This window comes from Colobus angolensis, unplaced genomic scaffold, assembly GCF_000951035.1.
Source record: "Colobus angolensis palliatus isolate OR3802 unplaced genomic scaffold, Cang.pa_1.0 Scaffold26, whole genome shotgun sequence".
In the NCBI taxonomy this organism is placed as follows: Eukaryota; Metazoa; Chordata; class Mammalia; order Primates; family Cercopithecidae; genus Colobus; species Colobus angolensis.
In genome coordinates, this window is record NW_012115821.1 from 15,910,402 (window position 1) to 15,932,358 (window position 21,957).

The 21,957-nt window shown below is 42.4% G+C and overlaps 1 protein-coding gene across 2 annotated transcripts in view; it reads left to right on the top strand.

The window, feature by feature from the left end:
* The first annotated feature begins 1,004 nt into the window (after nt 1-1,004).
* Nucleotides 1,005-21,957, top strand: part of ERC2 (ELKS/RAB6-interacting/CAST family member 2) — a 987,567-nt gene continuing 966,614 nt past the window's right edge. For both annotated transcript variants that reach the window (XM_011947267.1, XM_011947268.1), the window contains exon 1: nt 1,005-1,117. The gene's annotated coding sequence lies outside the window, so the exon portion shown is untranslated. The remainder of the gene's footprint in view (nt 1,118-21,957) is intronic.

Below are 21,957 nucleotides of genomic sequence, written 5' to 3' on the forward strand. Positions count from 1 at the left end.
GGCCCGGGTCAGCTTGGCCTCGGCGCAGAACCACAAGTGATCAGAGAGCAGGACTGTGAAAAACAAGAGAGATGCCAGAGACAGTCGCCATTTCTGAGCCCTCTCGGAATCGATGAACGGTTTCTCGTTCTCTCGGGGTGCTGCCAACCAGATTTTTAAGCCGTCGTCATACTGCCGACACATCCAAGCACCCCTGGTCATATTTTGGGAACGCACAGCCCTGGCCGACTCCACCGTGAGGGCGCCTGTGCCGGTGTCACCACAATATGCATTGACTTAAAGGGTTTAATTTCCTTATCCCCTCCTCCCGTTTCTTCTCTCTCCTCTCTCTCTCTTTCTCTCTCTTCCCCTCTCCCTCTCTCCTCTCTCTCTCTCTCCCTCTCTCTCTCCCTCTCTTTTATCTCTCTGTCTCTTTTGCCTACATAAATATTACCAGGTTTGAAGGAAGGTCTGACTTGCTTCCGACCTAATCGTCAGCCGACCCCATCCTCTGTAGAGTGGGAAACAATAATGGAGAGAGAGAGAGAGAGAGAGAGAGAGACGGAGGAGGCTGGTGCTGGTGGCCGGTGGCGAGGCTGGGTGCAGGGGGCGATGGTAGAGGTGACGGGGTGGCTGGCGCGGCTCCGGTCACCCAGGCATTGTCAGCGCGCGGGTCCCCATGGCCCCGCGGAGCCCAGCCCGCTCTCCCCTGCCAGGGGCATGCCGCGCCTCCGCTGCCCACTGACGGCGCCCGGAGCGCCTCCCTTCCTCCTCCTCCTCCTCCTCTTCTTCTCCTCCTCTTCCTCCTCCTTCCTTTCCTTCTCCTTCTTCTTCTCCTCCGCCTCCCGCTCCTGCTCCGCGCTGGCTCTCCCAGAGTCCGGAGCCTGGGCTGCCTCCGGCGGGGCGCTCCCTCCCCCCCACCCCCCACCCCGCGCTCCGAGCGGTGTCCTCCTCCTTCCCTTCTTTCCTCCCTCCCCGTTCCCCACCCCGCTTCTCCTCCTCTTCCTCCGCCTCCCGCTCCTGCTAGCTAGGTCTTCGGCTCCGGCGCCGGCTCCTGCTCCTCCCGGCCGCCCGGGGCCAAGGCGACGAGAGGTAGTAAAAATCCATGTGGGACGGCCCCGGGGCGAGCATCGGAAAGGTGAGACGCCGACGCTGGGGCCGGGGCCGCCTGGTGCCTGGCTCCCTCGGGGTACCCGTGCCCAGGCATTCCTCGTGCCGGGTCCTCCTCGCTTGTGGGGAGCTGCAATGCGTTATCGTGGGGAGCCTAGGGGTGAACCATCCGCCTCCTCCGGGGCTTTCTCGGGCGGGGGAAGGGATGGGGCGGCCTAAGGGAGGATTTGCCTTGATGTCTAAACCCCCGGATTGGAACAAGTGCACGGTTTCCTCCGGCGCGCGGGCGCCGCTCACTATCCCCGGCGGCCCGGGCCACCTCCTGCAGTCCTTCTCCGGCAGCCACCCTCACTGCCATCGCCTTTCTTCTCTCAGATCCCCCTCTTCTGCCTGGCGTCCCCTCTTGCCTCGAGGGGTGGGATATTAGCGGGGGCGGGGGTCTTGAGCAACCCCAAGCAGAACAAAGTGTAGAAAGGTGGAGCCCCAGCCCAGGGGGTGGGGTGGCTGGCTGTCTGGGTGGGCTCTGAGGGGAGCGTGTGTTTTAAAAAAAAAACCCGTGTCAGGGAAAATGAAGCCGATTTATGGGGAGGGCTAGGGGATGGTGTATGAAAAGGAATACGATGTGAAATTGAACTGAACGGCATTCCTTCTCTCCTCCTCCCCATCTCCTAATTATACAAAAAAGGGATACTTACGAAGGTGTACCTAATTTAAAAAAATACCGTACGAGCCTTTGAAAGATCATCTTAGAATAGTGAAGATTAAGAGCTGCTTTGGTTCGGGGTAATAAAATAGCGCTCCTAAACTCTCCGTTCGGCCCTGCCTTATTTATTTTGTACTTAAGGGTCTCCGTTCTTGCCAGAGAGGGAGGGTCCGCTCTTTTAGGAGTCGATCGATTTTAGGCGGCTACCTGCCTTTGCTGGATGAAAGGCAATTTACTCCCGGAGCGGTGAATTGTCAGTTCCCTCTGTGATTGACAGCCACACCTGCCACTTACGTGGGTAGAATGGGGACCAGTGGAACCCAAAGAACCAATCAATGCTCGGGAGAGGAGGGCAGCTCCCACTTGTCATGGTTAGTTTCCTGGTTGGCTCTTTAAATCAGTGGTTTTACTTAACCATTGGTTTCCACCTGGTATGGGGATCCAGCTGTGAGAGGCAGACAAGCGGGAAGAAAACTCTTTGAAAATGGACTTTTAGAAGCAAGTATATTTGACCCGTGTTTCCTTGTCCTCCCCATCCCTTACCCACCACCTCCCTGATTATTAGATGTAGTAGTTGCGGATGCCAAGGCCATTGGCTTAAAAATGAAACTGAATCTGTGTAAAGAAGGAATTGGGGGAGGGGGTGTTAGAATTGCCCACCTATTTCTCCAGAATTGCAGTCTTTATAAGAGACACCATGTGCCGTTGAGCTATCCGGGAAAAGGGTGTGGCACTTTGTCTCCTATGGTCACTCTTGTCCTTGTAAAGTCACATTGTTTCTCAGTATACAGTACTTGGGTCTTGGCTCTACTGGATGGATTTATAAGACATTTTTGAAACCGGCAAACGTTCTTTATGGGGAGTCACATGAATAGAAGGGATTCTTTTAGTTCTGACAGTTAACTCAACTTCTGGAAGTGAGGGCTGCCTTGTTCTCTTTTGCAGAATGTCAGTTTGGTGGTGGTGGTGGGGTCAAGTCATTTTCTTTCTGGGGAGTAGTAGAGTTTGCCTTCTTCTCATGTAAACCATCTTGTCTCTTTGCTTCTGTGCTTTAGTAAAATACTTTTACAGTTTTGTCAGGGAGGTGATGGTGTCATGGTTTTCACCAGCAAGACTTTCACCGGTGGATGAATCATGGGTGAAGGACCAGATCCTTCTCAACTAGCTACTAGTGAAAGGCTGATTTTTCAACACCCTTCTCTTTGAATTCATTAAAAAAATTACTGATTGATCCAAAGAGCTGCCACTTTATAGAAGCTGTACCTGGATGTGAACATAATGCTGTGAATTAAGCATTTCATAAACAGACTGTGAGCCAGAATATACTGATTACAATAGTTTTCATGTAGAAGTCGGCGTTGTCAAAGCAGTATTATTACTATTACTATCATCATCATTATTATTGCATAGGCAAGCACTTTGTTGAGTACTTTATATGCATTATCTTTTTTAAACCTTGTGGAGTCCCTGTGAAGTAGGTACTATTCTTATGCCCAAATTATAGATGAGTAACTGGAAGGAATTAAGTATCTTGCCACAGTTTAGTATGAAAGCAAGAACCTGAGCCCAGGTTTGTCTTACCCAGAGCCCATGACCTTGGCCATGGCCTTGACTTCAAATTTTGGTTGTGTAGTCTGCATGTGTCCAGTCTGAAGTGTAGGTTCTCCCAGCATACGTAGAGCTAACCCTCTTAAGAGTCCACTGTGATTCTGACAGTCCTTTTATCAGCCTGTTTTGCCTTTCCATTTGAAGGCTGTGGCATGGGTCAATAGGCAAATTTAGTAACTTTGTTTATTATATATTTCCAGTAGAAACATAATAAAATATAAAAAATATAACATATAATAAAATAAAAATTTTGACTCGATAGAAATTTAGTTCTAAACTTAATGATGATGACTTAAAAGAAGGTAAAACAAAACAAAATTCACACTCTTCCATTTTTCTTGACACCTTAAATTTCCAATTGGAGTTTTAAATAGATCTTGGTTGAATAAATGCTCCTAACATCATTCAATTGTCTCCCTGCCAAGGGATTAGGGTTTTCTTTTCTTTGTTATTTACAGAGACCGTTTTCCATTAGTGATTAGCTATAGTGATATTTAAAATTATTCTTTTGTATAGCATGACCCTCTTATTTTATTTTTTATTGTTTTTTGAAGTGGAGTCTTGCTCTGTCACCCAGGCTGGAGTGCAGTGGTGTGATCTTGGCTCACTGTAATCTCCGCCTCCCGGGTTCAAGAGATTCTCCTGCCTCAGGAGTAGCTGGGATTACAGGTGCCCACCACCATGCCTCTCTAATTTTTGTATTTTTAGTAGAGACGGGGTTTCACCATGTTGGCCAGGCTGGTCTCGAACTCCTGACCTCAGGTGATCCTCCTGCCTTGGCCTCCCAAAGTGCTGGCATTACAGGTGTGACCAGCCCCTCTTGTTTTTAATATGTTGGAAAAGCTACAAGATGTAAGCCTTATCAGTCTTTTCCCGTTGGTGAAACTCAGTGGTGAAGGTTTGCCAAAACAGGTATCCTGAAAAATAAGGTGAATGGTGTTGGAGTCCACAAATTTACCTAAAGAGTCTTCGACTTTGGTTAGGTTGACTTTTGTACAATCTGCATTTGTTTGTTTTACTAGGACATCCTCTAGCCCCCCCCTTTTTTTTTTTTAATCTGCTAACCAGTTAACATTTTGGCTGGTCCATCGGGCACCTACTTGCCAGCCAACAGGTTCCGTTTCAGCAATGTTTACACTATTCCTTTATATTTTATTGTGATTTTCTTAGTTTAGAAACATAGGATGAATGGAAAACACAGAAAAGCACCAATATTCATGGTAATGTGGATCTCATAAATTTAAAATAGTTGATCCAAAGGTAGAAATCACTGGATGTACAAAACATGGAGATTCTTCAGCCTGTTCTTTTTATGTGAAGAAAAGGAACAAAGTGAATGAAGACATAAGACATGCTAACATATATCAAATGATAAGATATATTAGTCAGTTTTAGCAGCGTAACAAAACTCCGAATTACAGCAACAGGTATTTATTTTCACACTCATGGGTCTTCAGGTTGACCGTGATTTGGCTGGTATAGGTTGGGCTCTTTGGGGTGGCTGTACAGAGGCTGTGGGTTGGGTTCCAGTCTGCTCCACATGTGTCCTGGGGCCAAGGCTGAAGGGATGGCAGCTACTTGGGGCATACTCTTCTCCTGGCAGATCACTGGAGCCAAGAGGCAAACTGCACGAGCAAATGTCACTTTCACTGATAACCTATTTTGGACAAAGCACTATTTTGGACAAAACTTGTGTGTAAAAGTAGACTCTGTTCACATTAAGGGAGCGAACATCTGATGAACTATGATCCAGATTCCAACAGCATGTAAAAATTATGGTGAGAGGCTTTTCTAATTTTTTCTTTTTCCTAGGGAATGCAGTTTTCATCCCCTTACTCCCATTGCTGGCTGTGTGACATATAAACCTGGTGCTTAACTTCTTCATTTCAGGAATATACTGTGTTTGATTTTAGAGGGCTGGCTGAAAAGCAGGTTGGTGTATACACATGAATTACTTAAATTATTAAGGCATTATTTGTTAGAACCTACTGTGTTCCAAGAGATAATGTTCAGTCTCTAAAAACTTTGGTGAACACAGTTTTTATCTGATGTGGGTCCTGTCACCATGAAACTTATCATTAGGAATAAGTGTGAGGAAGGACTTCTTGGATGCAATGGCATTTTCCTGGACCTTAAAGCAGGGAGAGTTGGAGATGCAGATAGAGCAAGGGATACCATCAAAATGTAGGGGCACACATGGATATTGAGTTATTCCACTTGGCCAGAGAGTAAGAAAGGTGAATAACAACAGCAATAATAATTGTAACAGTAGTATTTATAGCTTAACTTCTATTGGGCAGTTAACTATGTGTTAGGCACTGTGCTTAGCACTTTCCATAAGATATTTAATATTGAGTAGGCATTGCTGGTTGCCTACCCAACATTCATTTTCTCCTTTCTAACTAAAAGAAACCCAATTTTGTCTGAGATGGAAATAAGCCCACCTCACCTTCCCAAGACTCCCTTGGACTTAGAGTGGCCATGAGAGTTGAGTCTGATAATGACATAAGTGGAAGTTGTTGGGTGGAGGCTTTCCTGAAAATGTGGTGAGTGGGACACACCTGGTTGTTATACTCCAAGAACTTTTCAGCTGTTTTAGCTTCTTGTTGCTGAGATAATCGGTGCAATGCCTGGAGGGGTAGCAGCCAACTACAACAATGAAAATAAAGTCATGGTTTTTATTTTGTTTGTTTGCTTTTGAGACAGGGCCTCACTCTGTCACTGAGCTTGGAGTGCAGTGGCACGGATCTCAGCTCACACAGCCTTGATTTCCCTGGCTCAAGTGATTCTCCTACCTCAGTCTTCCCAGTAGCTGGAACCTACAGGTGTGCATTACCATGCCTGGCTGATTTTTGTATACTTTTGTAAAGATGAGGTTTCCCCATGTTGCCCAGGCTGGTCTTGAACTCCTGAGCTCAAGTGATCTACCTGCCTTGGCCTCCCAAAGTTCTGGGATTACAGGTGTGAGCCACTGTGCCCAGCCAAAATCATGTCTTACAAATGGCAAAGCTGGAGTCTGGAAGGATCTTGGTCTTGGTGACATTGTTCATTCATAGTACCAGCCCAGACTGCCTTCCCCTGTACTTCTTATTGCATGAAGCAAAAAAGTTCTTTACTTGTAAGCCACTACTTATTACTTGCGGCCACATACTCCTCACTAATACATACCTTCTCAAGAAAACCCTCAAAGTAGATGCTATCACCTATTTTTCAGGTGAGAACATTAAAACTTAGAGGGGTTAAGGACTTGCCCAACCAGTAAGTGGAAGCGTTGTGGGTTCAAAACAATGTCATTTTGACTTTCAGGATCATCATCTTGCCTCTGGCTGGGCAGGATAAGTACTATAGTGGAGATAATATTGGAAAATTAGGCTGGAGTAAGACTGAGGAGGCACCTGGATTCCTGGTTGAAATATTTGAGTTTGATTTCATGGGCTAGTGGGTATAAAGCCATTGAAAAAGACAGAGACCAGAGGTTGGGAGACCACTGAGGCTTAAGTGCATGACATACATGCTTTAGTGCCAGTGAAGGTGGAGGGAAAACTGGGCATGAAACAGAGCTGGGGACATGAGAAGATAATGGAATTGAGTGAACCCAAATCATAGTTGCTGTTAACCTGAGAACAAAATGAAAGTCTCCTGAAGACTAGTATTTACGTCTACTGATGGCTTCACATTTGCCCAGAAGTAGGCAATGAGTAATATAGAGAATTACTAATGGGATATGAATCACTATTTAATGCTGTGGGGTGGGGTCTTCTACTCATTGTCGATACCATTTATTGAGCCCTTGATGACCTTGTATTACATGACTTTGATCTGGGTCTGGCTCACTGTGCCAGTTAAAGGTAGCAGAGGTGAAGGATAAGGTCAGAAGGTGCTGCAGTGGTACATTAGATTCTGTCCATGGACTTATTTCTGCTAAACATTCTAGACCTTCCTTGTGGGGTAGATTGGGGTTACTTTAACTGTCTGTGTCTCCTTTTTTTCTTTTCTTTACTTTTTAAATCTGTAAAATAAAGGATTTGGTTTACAGTCATAGTTTTCAAATGTTTTTCAGCTGTTAAAACTTTTTGTTTCCTACATAAAAATTTATCTGGACCCTCAGTATATTTATAGAAAGCAGAGTTGTTCTGGAAATTTAGGGTCCAGATTTATGTTGCATGAGGTATCTTTACGTTGAGGCCACTGCTCTAAAATGATACCTACATACCCTTCCTGGTCCAGGATTATATAAATATTATAGCTGTTCAGATGCTTTTTTTGTGCATCATCTTTAACAAATCCCTTTGTTATTCCACAGGTTGTGTCTTGATATCATCTGTGGTAGAGACTGTTAATGTTCCCCATAGCTACTTTTTCTTTCCTTCCAGGCATATGTTGGAGGTGGCTTGCATCACTTCCATGCTAGAACATTTGATTTCCAGTGTGACAGTACCCAGTGCTCTCTTCTACTGCAATGATTATGGACGTGTGTGTTGAGATGGAGCCCTCCATCTGCCTGGGCCTTTCAGTCACTAAATGAACGCAGCTTCCAGTCAACTGGAGTTGGACATATAGACCAAGAAGTAAACTTTGGTTGTCTTAAGCAATGAAGATTTTGTGATTTTTGGTTTCTGCAGCACTTTTCTGCTTATGTTTACTGATAGGTCATCTTTGAGCATATTTGCTAAACTTTATGTAACTTACTTTTTGGGTGCCTTCTGGATTAACCTGAAGCCTGGCCAGCTTGTCCTTACTTTGTAGTTAGGAAAGCAGTGGGCTGGCACCTACATCTACTGTCCTGTACTAATAGATTCTTTGAATTGAAATCTTTATGCTCAATAACATTTGTTTTCATGTTTAAAAAGTGCCTGAAGACATATTGTATAGTGCACCTTGCTGTTCTTACAAAAAAAAAAAAAGCCTTTATGCCATGTTGCTTTTTTTTTTTTTTTCGTATTTTTAGTAGAGACGGGGTTTCACCGTGTTAGCCAGGATGGTCTTGATCTCCTGACCTCGTGATCCCCCCGCCTTGGCCCCCTAAAGTGCTGGGATTACAGGCGTGAGCCACCACACCCGGCCGCCACGTTGCTTTTTAAGTATAGAATCTCTGTGGCTTAGAAAGGAATAATGACTATCAGTTACCATAACAATGGCTGTTATTAATTAAGTAGTGATGATTTATGAAGTATTTATTGGGTATCTACTTTGTGATAGGCACTGGGGGTACAGAGATGAACCACAGATAGTTCCTTACTACTTGGAGCTAATACTCCAGTTGGAAGTGATGGATACATTTGCTCTGTTATATGAAGAGCACCATTTATTGAGCATTTACTATGTGGTAGGCACTGTGCTAGGTGCTTTGTATTGCTCATTTTATATTAACTATACAGGTAAACGTATTATCCCATTTTATAGGCGAGGAAACTGAGACTTAAAGAGTTTGATAAGTTCCGTGAAGGCAAGAGCTTTGCCTTTTGCTGTATCCCTGGTGCCAAGATGTTCTATAAGTATTTGTTGTGTTGTATTGTATCTATAAGTATTGAAGGAACAGAAAAACTTGCTCAGAGTTAATGCTGTGGCAGAGCCAGAATTTGAATCAACCTCTGCCTTACTCTCAAGGCTGCTAAATTATCACTAGAGAAAGTAGAAACCGTGAGTGGCCCCACAATTGCATCAGAAACAACCACCAAGCCTTACCAGTGTCAGTGCCAAAAGCACCAGGAACTCTAAGCTGTCTCACTTTCACAGCCAGGGCTGAGGCTTCTTTGTGATTTTCTGCTCATTCTTTCAGCTGGGGAAGTCCAAGGCCACTATCTCACTGACTTAATTGTTCATATAATTGGTTGCACCTCTCTTGGGCCAGTTCATCTGCTACTCCAGCCTAATTTCTTCAGCACTTGGCTGGCCAATTCCCAGGGCGTGCCTCAAGTTCTGCTGTTAACCTCTTGGGCATTCCTTCTCCACTTACATCTTCCAGATTTGTTGCTTTGAAGTTGCACTTCCTCTGTTCTTGAACTCATGTTGACTCTGCCAAGCAGGGTTCACTTGGTCAGATCCCAGAAATATCTAGTTGCTGGCACCTAATCGGCACTCAACAAAATTAAAAAGAGAGAGAGAGAGCGTGTGTGCATGGAAAAAGAGAAGAAAATAAATAAAGGCAGGAAGAACTTTCAGGAAGGAACTAAGTGATTATTTTTTCCTGGAAGTCAATGGTGAGATTATTGCCCCACTGGATGAAAAGTTGGAAGGGCATCTCTGAGATACACCTGAAAACCAAAGACCAGCCACAACGTTCATAGACACCTTATACCAGCAACTTAGTTTTGCTATGGTTTATTTTTCAGAATCTACATTTTGCTTACTTGATTATCCTGTGTGAGTGTGTGTGTGTGTATGCATGTGTGTGGTCTGATAGCATTAGCTCTCTTTTCCTGTCTTAATACTTTCCACCCCTAAAGGTAGTTGTCATTCTGTGATTTCAGGGCATGAATGAGTTGCAGGCAGCAAAGTGCATTTACCCTAAATGCATTAGGAGCAAACTATTAATTCAAGGCAACTTCTTAGTGGGTCAGAAGACTAGAGCTTGAATGGGAATTGAGCAATGTGACTGTTCTTTAAGAATAAGCTCAGATCCTTATGCAAACCATGAAATATTTCTGCTAAATGGTATGACTAATTACAGTAAGAAAGAGTGGGGTTTCGTATAAGAAATTGAACCTAGGCTGGGCGCGGTGGCTCAAGCCTGTAATCCCAGCACTTTGGGAGGCTGAGGCGGGCGGATCATGAGGTCAGGAGATCGAGACCATCCTGGCTAATATGGTGAAACCCCGTCTCTACTAAAAATACAAAAAATTAGCCGGGCGTGGTGGCGGGCGCCTGTAGTCCCAGCTACTCGGAGGCTGAGGCGGGAGAATGGCATGAACCCAGGAGGCAGAGCTTGCAGTGAGCCGAGATCGCACCACTGCACTCCAGCCTGGGCAACACAGCCAGACTCCGTCTCAAAAAAAAAAAAAAAAGAAATTGAACCTAGTTGTGCACTGTGGTTACCAGTTCTTATGTGGCAAATTTCTCTATAATAAGATGGGTGTGGTCAGGCTGGGAGTTCATCCTCTATGGGCCTGAGGTGATTGAAGGTGGGTTTGGGGTCTGGGAGCTGTTCTGGCAATGAGAGTTGAGCAGCTCTGCAAGATGTGAGGTTAGGGTGGTCCCATGATCACTGGTTATTTTCTCAGTGATACTGGTGGACATCAAATTCCTACCAAGATGTCTTTCTTGTGCCTGGCTTGAGGCAGATTAGCCATGTTCCATTTTGCCAGCCGGCTCCAGCTGTTATCACGTCGAGGAGCAGCGGTGATTCAAGGGGCAGGTTCCGAGAGGAGCAGGATTGTTGACTCTTTTTTTCTACGTTCACGTCTTAGGAGAGGATTTTTGATGTCTTTTCTTTCCTTCTGGTGATGTGTGTTTTTCCTTCCCTTCTAAGGCTGTAATGTTCCTTCCTCCCCCTTCTTTGTTTTGCATTTTGACCCTTTATTCGTATTGTTCCTGAAGCCTCTCCCTGACAGGAAGCAGGAGGTTGGGTAGTGAGTGGGATAACAGCATGGCATTTGTATGGGCTCGTTGAAAATAGGTCCTGTTTGATGCTGAGTGGATATAAAAGCACCTGGGTCTTGGTGGCTGCTGTTCATCAGGCTTGTGAGCGTGGAGCAGTTAGTGGAGGCACGCAAGGGGAATTCTTCACCTTTTTTGTGAAAGCTGAGAAATAACTCTCTTTTTATACACGGGCTTTGAATGCATTCATGGGCCACCTTGAATTCACAACATGAATAGTTGCTTAGAATAACTTCAGAGCAGATTCTTTTGGATACAGAGACATAGCACTGACCTGGGGTCACAAGCCCTAAGTTCCATTTCTGGCTTTGCCACTAGCCTTCTCCTTATTTGGGATCTCTGTTTCTCTATCATCTAGTCCAATTTGCTTCAAAGGCACTCTTCTAGACCTATTATATATATATATTTACAAGTTTCTTCATGCAGAGGTTCAACTAAGTAATTATCATTTTATTAGTTATTTTAACCTGGAAAACAGGAATGGCTGGTGTTCTTTCATAATAGACATTAGTAACAAAGAATTAAGCCATTCTGTTATGTATTCATCATATGAGTGTATGCTTGCTTTGTGCCAGTCTTCTTCTGGGAATGTGGTGTGTATGTGTTGGGGGGACCGTAAGAAAGCAGGTAATTTTGCGGGGAAGCTCAGGGATTGTAGTATCTAGAGGAGCACCAAACAAGTAAGCAGGCAATAATGGATGCTCTTTGGGGGAACATTCAGGCTGTCACGGAAGACTTAGGAGAGTCATGGATGAAGAATGAAGGAAGGCTTCCTGAAGAAAGTAGCACCTAAAGTGTCACTGAAGGGTAAATGGAATTAGCCAGAGGAGGGAGGATTTGAAGGTACAAATAACAGGGGGAATAGCATGCACTAGGTCCAAAGGTAAGCAAGAGAATGTGAGATTCAGGGTTCATAGAGGTAAAGGTAGATAGAACTGCAGAGCTGGAGTTTAGCTTGGCTCAGGATGAGGGATGGTAAGAGGAGCCAGAGAGCGTGACAGGGCATGAGACCCTTTGAGCCATTGAGGAGATGGGACTCAAGCTTAAACCTTCAAGAGATTTCAAGTAGGGGACGGATATGATCAAAGACTCTGACTGCTCTTTATTCTCCTTTTATTTCACTGTCATGGCAATAATTACCTACTTTTGATGCTTGTGGGAGTATGGGGCTTGCTATTGGGAAGAGAGGGTGGCAAGATGACTTGGAGAACAATAGATTGATTATTATGGCTTTGGGACTCCTAGCAATGTCCGTTCTGATTCATTGACCAAACACAATTTATGTAGCCTTAATAATTTTGAAAGATCATTTTCCCGGTGAGGAAAAATATCTTCTGGTAAAAATTTGCATTGGGACTCCACACCACTTGTTGGTTTTGAGACTCTCTCCAAATATCACCTAGGACAAAGTTCATTTCAGCAAATTTTAAGCAGAGCACAGAGAGTACACGTTGTGTTTTAAAATCTTTGTAGTTAATGGGCAGAATGAAACTGACTTCGTTAGATTAATCGAGAGGAATACTTGGAGTAATTCATAGTGTACAGCTTCTGAAAGTGGTCTGAGAAAATTCATGAATGGAAATAGTTTCATTATTCCTTGAAATGTACAAGATTGGGAGTTATGGGCCAGAACACTATTCAATACCCCGTGCAGAGTGGCTGCCTCTGACTTTACTTTGGTATGATTTACACTTTTGCACATTATACATTAACACTGTTAAATTGCCTTTCACATATTAATCTTCTGTGCTGTAGCTTGTGAACCACCATTCTGAGCTACTGTATCATGACCTTACTTGCCAACAAGTAGTTTTAGTTCATCAGCATCACCATATTTGTACAACAGAATTTGTGCAATCACCTGAATATTTCTTGAATTTTGTCTTTAATTTATAAGTGGAAAATGGAAAAATGTAGGCAATAATATAGGGATAAGTATTTAGCTCATGATGTAATTGAGCCAAACATTGAAACCATTAGGCATGTCCAATATGGCTAGTGGTTAGCTTTAGTCAGATGCTTTGAACTTAAGTTGGCCAACTATTTATAGTTGTGAGTGAAGTTAAAGGCTATGTATGTATGAAATGTTGGAAAAAAGCTTTAGGGATTATATTAAAGAGCAAGATGGAATTTGGGATTTTATCATTTATTTGTTTTTGGGAACAGAGTTTCCCTTTTTAACATGTAATTCAAGGTAAGTTTTGTTTGTTCAGCTTTTTAAAAAGTACATATTCAGAAAGGCATTTTCTACAAAAACAAGGGACAGAAATTGGATTTCTCATCAGTCTTATTTATGAGTCCACCAGAGTATGTAACCTAATCCTTTGGTTTGCTAGTCAGAATAGGTGATTATTATGATAAAATCTCTGTGTATTTTGGCAAGCAAGTAACAAGAAATCAAAGCAAAATAAAATGACATTTGGCAAAGGATTCACCTCAATGGGAATTTCATGATCGCATGGTTTCATTTGTTAAAATGATGCACTGTGGAACTAGAAAAAGACTAAATGAATCCTAGTCTTTGCCATAAACCTTAGGAGGGTACATTTGTAGCCAAAGAGAGAAAGGGATACGGATAAAATTTACCAGATTAAAGTTTGTGTATAATTGACCCCACAGCCCTCTAATTCCTGAGGTCAGGAGGGAATGGTGGTTATCTGTCTGTCCTGGGTGGGTCTGCTTGCTATCTGGGGAGCTTATCTAACTTTTTTTGTGGGCTCAGCCCACCTCTAGGCAAAAGATGGAGTTGGATACAAAATTCCAGTTCTTTCTAATACCTCTTGTAGTTGGTTAAATGATGAGTGCTAAGTCATGAGAGATGTTATTCACATAGAAGATGGAAAGAATTGGCTCTTAGATTTTTTAATCTCTTCCTGAAACTGAGAGACATAGTTTATCTTCTTTTAAAAAGGTGGATAATTGTTAGACCAGAAATTCAAGAAGCTCATATTAAGTATCTACTGTGAGTCAGGCACTGTGCTAAGCACTTTGAAGAATTATCTCGTTTAATCTTCACAATAACTTCATGATCTAAGTAATGTTTAGAGAAATTAAGAAACTTGCCTTGGTGTCTTAGTTGAGTTTCCCACAGAAGCAGACCCTGAGACAAGTAATTACTTGGGACATACAGGGGTCACTAGTGAGTGAATGAGGGTGCGAGACAGGGAAGTGAAGGCAGCCAATAGATGGGGCATTGTTAAGCGAGTTGTGCAATGGCAGCTGGTGTTTAATCCCATAAGGAAATGGTAGAGATAGTGCAAAACACCTGCCTTAGGGTATTTTTACACAAAGTCTAAGAGAGTAGGGATGTCTCACCTCTAGCTCATGTCAGTTGTTTTTTTTTTCTTTCTTTTTTTTAAAATTTATTTTTTAAATTATTTTATTGTGGTAAAATATAAACATAAAATTTACTATTGTAACCATTTTAAAGTGCACAGTTTGGTAGTACTAAGTATATTTGCAATATTGTGCAGCCATCCCCACCATCAATCTCCAGAGCTTTCTCATCATCCCATACTGAAACTTTGTACTAATTAAACAATAACTCAACATTCCCCCAGCCCCTGGAAACCACCATTATACTTTCTGTCTCTATGAATTTGACTATTCTAGGTACCTCATATAAATGATATCAGTCAATATTTGTACTTTTGTGGCTGGTTTATTTCACTTAGCATAATGTTTTCAAAGTTCATGTTATAGCATGTGTCAGAATTTCCTTTTTTTTTGTTTTGAGACAGAGTCTCGCTGTGTTGCCCAAGTGGGAGTGCAGTGGCACTATCTTGGCTCACTGCAACCTCTGCCTCCTGGGTTCAAGTGATCTGCATGCCTCAGTCTCCCAAGTAGCTAGGACTACAAGTGCATGCCAACATGCCCAGCTAATTTTTGTATCTTTTTAGTAAAATTGAGGTTTTGCCATGTTAGCCATGCTGGTCTTGAACTCCTGGCCTCAGATGATCCACCCACCTTGGCCTCCTCATTTCTTTTTTAAGGATGAATAATATTCCATTTTATGTATATGCTTCATTTTCTTTATGCATTCAACATCAGTGGACATTTCGGTTGTTTTCACCTTTTAGCTATCATGAATAATGCTGTTGTGAACACTGGTGTATAAATATCTGTCAGATTTTTTTAAGGGTGGTTAACTCTGGGACGTCTACACCCTGCAAGGGAAGACTACCTTATCCAGGTTTAAAAGATGATCTCAGGCAGAGATTCTGATATTGACAGCGTCTTTGGGGCACTGTAAAATGTTCAGGCCAGAGGGACATTGGTAGGCACTTAGAGCATCTGCTTGCAAGATCTTAACCTAAGTAAGTGGAGAAACTGGAATTTGGACTTTTCAGAGCCCATGCTTTAAACTGCTCTACACTGAGTTGCCTTTTAATTGCAAGTGTAAAATAGTGCTGAGATATGAAGATGAAGAAGACATAGTTCTTGCCTTCAAGGAAGGTACAGGGTTGAATCATCTGTTTTGCAAAAGTTGCAAGTGAAGACAGGGGCATCACTTGGTGCAATCTGCAAGTCACACAGCCATTATAAGATGGAATCACAGATAGCAGGAGGTGGGTGCATGTGTTGCCTTTCTTTTGGTGGGGAGGCACGCTTGGGTCAGGCACAGCTGGACTCTTCCTAGGGCTGTGCTCCAGGACAGGCACTCACACATGTACTGATCATATGAGGTCCAGCCCACACCGATTGATCCTCGCTGGCATTCACTATTTTGATGGTTTGTACAACTGTGTCACCTCCTAGCAGGATTTATCCTCCTTTCGGCTTTTCCAGTGATTGCCTTCATTTCGATGTCCAAGCACCAGGAGCAGCTATTTGTCAGTAAAGAAATCAGTGGTCAGGAATGATAAAAAGAATACATTTGGAGGCAGTTAAAATAGTTGGTTGTATGCATCTGTGTCTGAAAATAAATTATTTACAAATGATTTGCATCTATCTGGAGACCTAACAGAAGATATTCTGTCCCTGAATGGATGATATTTCCTAGTTTGGTAATCTGCAGAGGAAGAAAGAAATGAGAGATAAATCAATGAGAAAACGCTGTCCTATATTTTAACCTAAGTGTTGCCTATTTTGTTTTAGCACTGTATTTGTGGTAGTTGGGTATAGTCAGATATTGCAAGGTTGTGCTGGGCTAGCAAAGGACCTCCAAATCTCAGTGGCTTCTTTCTCTCAGGGGTTGTTTGTGATTCTGCTCCATGTTATCTTTATTTTGGGACACAGGCTGAAGGTGCCTTTCTTGGACAGCCTATTCTCATGGTAGACAAGAAAAAACAATGGTTTATCCACAAGAGGGCTCTGATAGCTACTGTTTGGTTATGGCATTTGTTACTTCTGCTCACATTTCATTGGCCAAAACAAGTCATACGGCCACGCCAGGTGTCAATGGAGCAGGAAAGATGATCTTCCCACAGGAAGGAGACTGTAGGGATGGGCCGGCTAGAGGGGGATGGTGAATATGTTGAACAAATTATGCAATTAACTGCATTGGCTAAAGTTTTACTTTCATGTGCAAAGTTTTTTTTTGCAACCTTTTTAAGCAACTACTTTTCTTAGACCCATTGCAAGATGTGTAATATGCTGTTATTTCTATTTTACTCATGAGGAAGACAGGGTCTAATTGAAGAAAACAACACAATGAGCCTGTGGTCAATATTGATGAGGAGGAGGATTGTGCTGAGTATTTACTGAGACTCAGGCACTGTGCTAAGTACTTCTGCCTTCTCTGATTTAATCATTACTCACCTTATTTTTGTGAAGTAGCCATTGTTACTCAGATACTTACTGAGGCTCAGAGAGGTTTGCTAACTTGCTCAGGGTTAAACAGGTAATAAATGTGAGATTCAGGACTGAAATCCAGTGTATGCTTAATCACCTAACCAAGGTTTCTCAGACTTAGATGGCATCTTTTTTAATGAAAATAATTTCTTGTAGAACCCTAGGGTTGGCTTAAATTATTTTTATTGTAATGGTACTTTAAATTGTGTAAATATAAAGCCGGTGAGTTTTATTTTTAAGCTCTTACACCTTTTTAAAACTTAAATCAATTTAGAAATAGAGTATTTGTCATATTACAGTACTAATTCAAATTTACAACATTAATATAACTGCATTAACTAAATTGCTGCTTACAACTAGAATGTGATGCTAACTGTTCTGGACAGGTTCTTTGGCATCTTCTGGTCTACCCTTCTGTGTGCTGGATGATGATTCAATTTCCCCACCATATTCACAATAGTCAACTTCTGTGAAACTTTCATTCATTCTGAGGAATTTGACAATCCTTATCTTTCACCCAGTGAGAATACATCCTTTAGATCCCCAAGACCATCTTATTTCCTTTCACATTGACTCAGTGATTCCTTAGGGTACAGCTTGATATTCAAAGTCAGTGGGCATGGCGCTGTGCTGATCAAGAATATCCTTACATTATTTGTTTTCAGATTTCTGAAATAAAAACATATTAAATTCTCATTGGATTCAATTCTGTTAAATTCTCAGGAGATTTGCAGATTCTTTAATATGTATAACTATGGATCTGACTTCCCTCCTTACTTCTTGTCCAGGTTAAAAGACTGGATTTTCCCTCTCTGTTACCACACTCTTTCTTCCATAGGACTCTCTCCGTCTGAGACCACACTCTATCACTCCCAGGAAGGCCCTCATCTGTTTCCTGTTTTCACAGCAACTGGCAGCCTTGCACGACATTTCAGTTGTTAATGTGAACCTGAGTAAAGAGGCTGTGACCCCCTTTTAAATGGAAGGCTTTGGACCTCTAGCATGTCAGAAACCACATTACAGATTTGTTCTCTAGAAGTATTTGTTGAATAGATCTGAATTATGTCCTGTAATTTCCCTTTTTATTTATTTTTATGTTAGATAAGCCTACCATTATTCATTCATAGACAAGAGATTTGACTCAATTACTTGATGATTTACTTACTGCACTTACTCTCATTTACTCTAATTTCCGTTGTTAAAGGGGTTTCTGCATACCATTCAGCACCCTGAACTTGATCCTTGTTAAAGCCTGCAATGTGACTCTTCCGTGGGTATCAGTCATATTTTTGAGAGACCTCAGAGTTGGGATGTAACATTTATTTTTTCTCTTCTTTCCAGAATACATAGATGAATGCTTGTCTCCATAATTTGCACATTGGAGCCGTTCTTCATCCCTCGTTGATTGTGGTCTTTTTTTTTTTTAATAGCTTACAATCTTTGCTAAAATTTTTCCTCATGTATGTGATTATGCCTATATTCTTTTCTAGTAAAAAGCTATTTACACATAATCCTTATGCCATTGTAAATGTAGCAAAATTTTGGTGATTGGATTTTTAGGGCCAAGAGGGTAGAGTTGTTATTCTCTTTCTATCATTTGCTCAGAAATATCTGTTAGTTGACAGATAGAAGATTTTTTTAGTGTAAGACCCAATAATTCCTGAATATTCTTTTTTGTAAGTATACTGTAACTAAAGCTTTGCCAATTGACATTTTACATTTGCAGATGAAAGGAAATGCACAGATGTTTAAAAAACGAATCTGAAAACCTTATTTATTCCTTCAATGCAACTACTTAATTTGTTCCATTTATGAGACTTTATGAGGCAGTGAAAAATGTTGTTATAATCAGCATATTTTATTAACCGTCGCTTATTTTAATTTTATTTAACATCTCAAATTATTTCTTAATTTTACTGTTTATTGTTGGGGATTTTGCCATTTTTAAAATTTATTTATTTTTTAGAGATAGGGTCTCTCTCTGTCACCTAGGCTGGAGCGCAATGATATGATCATAGCTCACTGCCGCCTTGAACTCCTGGACTCAAGTTACTCTCCTGCCTCAGCCTCCCAAGTAGCTAGGACTACAACTGCACACCACCACAGCTGACTAATTTATTATTTTTTTAATTTTTTTTGAGATGGAGTCTCATTCTGTCGCCCAGGCTGGAGTGCAGTGGCATGATCTTGGCTCCCTGCAAGCTCTGCCTCCCAGGTTCATGCCATTCTCCTGCCTCAGCCTCCTGAGTAGCTGGGACTACAGGCGCCCGCCACCACGCCCGGCTACTTTTTTTGTATTTTTAGTAGAGATGGAGTTTCACCACGTTAGCCAGGATGGTCTTGATCTCCTGAACTCGTGATCGGCTTGCCTCAGCCTCCCAAAGTGCTGGGATTACAGGCGTGAACCACCGCGCCCGGCCCTTATTTTTTAATTTTTTTGTAGAGATGGGGCATCACCATGTTGCCCAGGCTGGTCTCAAACTGCTGGCCTCAAGTGATCCTCCCACCTTGGTCTCCCAAAATGCTGAGATTATAGGCATGAACTTACCACACCTGGCTGTTTTGCTATGTTTTTAACTTGTGGATTTAGCTGTGTACTAGATAATAGTTTATTCCTTTAACAAGAGTTTTTAGGGGTTTCAGATTCTTAATTTAACACTTTGAAATAAATTGATGGAGCCTGAAATTTAAATAACGGAAATGATGAATGGAAAGAACAGTTAACTAATATTTGGGCATGCAGAGCCCCTGTCTTGTAGTATGGAAGACAATCAGCCTCTTCACTCAAGTACCTTGCCATAAAATATGAGCCAAGGCAGCTGAACATGTAATCATGCTAAATCTACACATGGAAAACAGTAATTATAAAATGAGTTTGGGAGAACTAAAGGAGAGAGTACTGTTGTGTGGATAGGTATGTTTGAGTTTCATAGAGCTTTTTGGAGAATGTTGGGAAAGCAATTTTGAAAATCTCTGCTGTGTTAAGCTGGACTTTCCCCCTACTGATTCACATAATTATGGTATTCACAGATGAAATGGTTTATTATTGGGACTTTGAATAACTATGGATGCATAATATTGTAGCCTGAAGATCATGGGGGAAGGCAATGTCCATTTTTCTCTCTAGTTTTAAAGAACTGGGGTTGATGTCTTGAACACTTTTGAACAGCAGATTGAGTTTGACTCCAAAGTGTCTGACAGGGCTAAGTTTAGTGAACTGAGAGAATTCTATGGCAACTTTGAGGTTTAAAGCCACTGTGCTATATTCTGGTAGCCTTGGACTTGTCAAGGTTAACTTCTTTTGATCATTAACTGTGTGCTAGATATTGTGCTAAGTACTTTCTTATATCATCTCATTTAATCTTTCCCAAATCCATACAAAAAGTCTGATATCCCCATTTTACAGATGAGAAAAGTGAGGGTGAGAGAAGTAAAATACTTTGCTCAAGGTTGCACATCCAGAAGACAGAAGTATGACTCCAACCAAATCTGATTTTGATGCTCCTCTTTTCCTTTTTAAAACACTTTGTCTTTCCTCTCTGGCTACAATTACAAAATTGTCCTATAACTGCCATGGAAGTGATTTTAGTGATATGATGAAAATGTCATGATATTAAAGTACCAGCATCATCCTTTCAATTATTTCAAAGTTATTTTGCATAGCTCCCGTGTTCCCTTACTGTTGGGTGAGAGGGCCTACTCTGGTTCTCTTCTGACTGCACCCTCCACTGGGGGAAGAGGCCAAGGCGCCAATGCATGTGTCCACCTGGAGCCTGTGCCTGGTATTCTAGAGTCCACTGTGGGTACCCACAGGCCTGTGACCTCCCTGCCTAAATGACCCTGAGTTGTCTTCCAGAATCTGCTTGGGATTTTTTGCCCAGTCCATCTTCTTGGGGGCAAGCCATGCTACCACCATGCACATCCCTAGGCTTAGGGTTATGGAGGGGCACATATGTGTGACGTTACAGATCAGGTGTCAGCAAACTACTACCCATGGGCCAAATCCAACTACCACTTTTTTTTTTTTTGAGATGGAGTTCCGCTCTGTCACCTAGGCTGGAGTGCAGTGGCACGATCTCAGCTCACTGCAAGCTCCGCTTCCCGGGTTCATGCCATTCTCCTGCCTCAGCCTCCCGAGTAGCTGGGACTATAGGTGCCTGCCACCACGCCTGGCTAATTTTTCATATTTTTTTGTAGAGACGGGGTTTCACCGTGTTAACCAGGATGGTCTCGATCTCCTGACCTTGTGATCCACCTGCCTCGGCCTCCCAAATTGCTGGAATTACAAGCATGAGCCACTGTGCCTGGTCAACTACCACTTGTTTTTATAAATACAATTTTGCTGGAACACAGGCATGCCTATTTGGTTTCAAATTGTCTATGGCTGCTTTCAGGCTGAAATGGCAGAGTAGTTATGACAGAGACCAAATGGCCCACAAAACCTAAAATGTGTACTGTTTGGCCTTTTACAGAGGAAGTCTGTGGACCCCTGGTATAGCTGGAGCAAGCCTAGCTTGCATACTGCAGAGTTCATGTGTATGAGGCCCATGGGGTATGGTTGGGCCAGAAGTGGGGAAAAAGGGTGTTGGCGGAGGTGTGGGGGAGCAGGCCTTCCTCCTGCCAAAATGTTTTGGTGGAATTCTGAGGAGTCTTAGTATTCTACGTTCAAAATTCAAATCTCACCTTCCCCATCTCTGTATTCATCAAGGTAGGAGGGTACAATGTATTTTATTTACCAGTTTGTTAGCTCAGTATATAACTTTAAATGTATAGACACATGGTACCTGAGCATCCGTTTGTACTCTTGTTCTGGGCTCTAAGAGTGTTAGCAACAATGTAAAAACCTAGGTGGCAGTGTAGGGGTTTATAATAGGAGGGAAGAGAGACCTCAAAAAGGAATTGCACATATTAATATGAAATTATAAGGTGTGGAAGTGCTTTTGGGTCATATGTGGATTATTGGACATGAGAGAGGCTTTGGGGATGCTGATAATGTTCTAGTCTTGGCCTAGACAGTGGTAACACAGGTGTGCTCACTATATAAAAATTAACCTGTGCAGGCTGGGTGCAGTGGCTCACGCCTGTAATCCTAGCATTTTGGGAGGCCAAGATGGGTGGATCAATTGAGGTCAGGAGTTCAAAACCAGACTGAACAAAATGGCAAAGCC